At 44.9% G+C, this 2,500-nt stretch overlaps 1 protein-coding gene across 2 annotated transcripts in view; it reads right to left on the reverse strand.

The window, feature by feature from the left end:
- The window catches only part of LOC113804138 (adenomatous polyposis coli protein), a 360,688-nt gene that overhangs the window by 345,093 nt on the left and 13,095 nt on the right, over nt 1–2,500 (reverse strand). The window contains exon 1 of one of the 2 annotated variants that reach the window (XM_070138166.1): nt 78–95. The exons of the other annotated variant lie outside the window; for it this stretch is intronic. The gene's annotated coding sequence lies outside the window, so the exon portion shown is untranslated. Of the gene's footprint in view, nt 1–77; nt 96–2,500 lie in introns of those variants that run through there. 2 annotated transcript variants of the gene reach the window in all.

A 2,500-nucleotide genomic window follows, 5' to 3' on the forward strand; every position in this document is an offset into this window, starting at 1 on the left:
CGCAAGCACGAACGCTTTGCACATCAGCTGGCAAAGGAAACCTGAGCCTCCCGTTTACCCGAAGGAAGACCACTAACCTCATCCTCCGAACTGCAAGCGACCCACCGCCATCATCCTCACCTGAAAAGAAATAAAACGAAACAAATAAATCAACAATCCCTCCAAGAACCACCTCCAAAACCCCAACCCTCCCAAGACCCTCACACCAACCCTTCCTCCCGACCTCTCCCACTCCCCCCCTCCCCTCCACGCAACCTCCCCCCCCCCGACGAAGCCGCCCTTGCACCGCCGCTGACGAGCTTGACACTTTGGCGGAAGCGGTCGGGTCTCCGCCGCTGCGCCTCGTCCTTGCACGAACCCGCGGCGACTCGGCATCGACCTGCTTCAAGACTCTACCGCAGTCTCTCCACCTCCGCGATCAAGCGCTGCAGTCACTCTACCTCCAGTCTGTGATGGCGACTCCGTTCCCATTGTATGTCGATTTTTATCATTATTATTATGATTATTATGATTATTAATATCATTATCGCATTTCCAGGCACTCTGCTAAAATCCATCTGCTTTAAGAGCTAACCTGTAGTTATTCCGTTACGTTAAGGCTGTCACTTACCTATTTTAATTACTAAGGTCTCTATCATCTCAGCATACACGCTCTTTCGTTATCTTTTTCGTTCCCCACTGCAACCCGAAACCTACATTTCACACACACATCACGTCGACACACCAACGTCGACACACCAACCTACCTCCTTTAATCACCAATAACACCCCGTTGCGTAAGGCAGAAATAACAAAAAAAAACGTTCCACATCAAACGTTTACTTCCCTCATCCCGACGAGACAAAAAAAAAAAAAAAAAAAACGTTCTCCCTCCCCCTGCGTGGCCTTCCCCTCACCCCCCCCCATCTCCGCCCTGCCGACACCACCCCGTTCCCCCTCCGCCACCCCCCCTCCCCCTCCCCGCCACACTGAAAACCAACTGCCTTGAGTACGACACAAAGAACCCTCCATTAGCGTGTCATTTTGATAACGCGTCATCAGGCGGGGATAATGTTCCTCGTAATCGCGCAACCTTCATTTTCATTCATTAAAAGATTACACAACCCGGTAATCTTAATCGCCATCTCGCTCGCGCCAGACTGCGGTTCACAACAGGGTCGTGTAATGGAGGAAATGTTAGATTCGATAAACAGCGCGCACATGTACCTGCCCAGAGGGAGTTTGTTCAAGTGAATTTTTCATCCGTTTTATCTATTTCCTTCTTGATATACGTGGAGTTTCATCAAGTGAATTTTTCATCCATTTTATTTATTTCCTTCTTGATATACGTGGAGTTTCATCAAATGAAGTTTCATATGTTTTATTTCCTTCTTAATGTACGTTCCTATGACGACACAAACACACATAGGTCCAGCCAGATGTGTAGTACTAAAAGAAACTGAAGACATACGGTCAGTTTGTTAGAATTGTGCGAGGCCCGACCCAAAGAATATTCGTATACTTGACATGCATAAATAAAGAAAATAAATGCATGTTTATCAGTCTAGACACGCATATCAACCCGGCAAATAGATGGTTAAATGCATATCCATCAGATATATAGACAGATATGCCTTTATTTCTGCGTCTGTATTTATGAAAATTCATTGGGTCGGGCCCGGCACAATTTTAACAAACCGGCTGATTGGAAGGAATAGCAATATCCGAATGAAGTCTGACAAAAAAAATAAATAGATCAAGTCAAGACGACAACTGGAGTGACACCAGTGGAAAAAAAAACACCAGTCACACTTACAAAAGCAAATCGTCCTCTGGCTCATAAAAAAGACTAAAATAAACCTCCCTTTTAAAAGCAAACAACCTTTATTCGTTTCCCTGCCAAGGACCATCCACCCGTAAAAAAAAAAAAAAAAAAAAAAAAAAAAAAAAAAAAAAAAAAAAAAAAAAAATCCATTAAATCCATACCATTAATCTAATAAGTGTTTTATAAAAGCTCATAAAAATCCCATTCCTTCGGCGAAGAAACAAGTGACATGCATGCACTCTCTTAATTCCTGTCTCGCAGCTTTCCACAACTCCTACATCATCACGAATTGCAATAAAGATAATAGACGAGGAAGGTCACGAGGACAGAACCGCCACGCGAACCTCGACCATAAATCCAAATACCTGACCGACTAAACATTTTAAAACGAAAGGAAAATAAAACAAAATCTACCATCCGGCACCCCAGAACCCCTGGCCTTATCGCCCTTCCTCAATGATAATCAAAACGATCGAAGGAAGATAAGCGGCGAATCTTAATGCAACGGCCAACAAGAGACACCTTAAACAAACCAAGCGGCCCTGCGTGTCCGGGACGCTATAAAAAAGATGCAATGGCAAGCACGACGGCAGACTGATCGACTTCTTTTAATGATCCCGAGAGAGGCCGCAGCGACGCGCCCCTTCGCAAGACCTCGGCTATAGAATGAGAACGGATATCTTCACAATACAAGCG

This window comes from Penaeus vannamei, chromosome 24, assembly GCF_042767895.1.
Source record: "Penaeus vannamei isolate JL-2024 chromosome 24, ASM4276789v1, whole genome shotgun sequence".
In the NCBI taxonomy this organism is placed as follows: domain Eukaryota; kingdom Metazoa; phylum Arthropoda; class Malacostraca; order Decapoda; family Penaeidae; genus Penaeus; species Penaeus vannamei.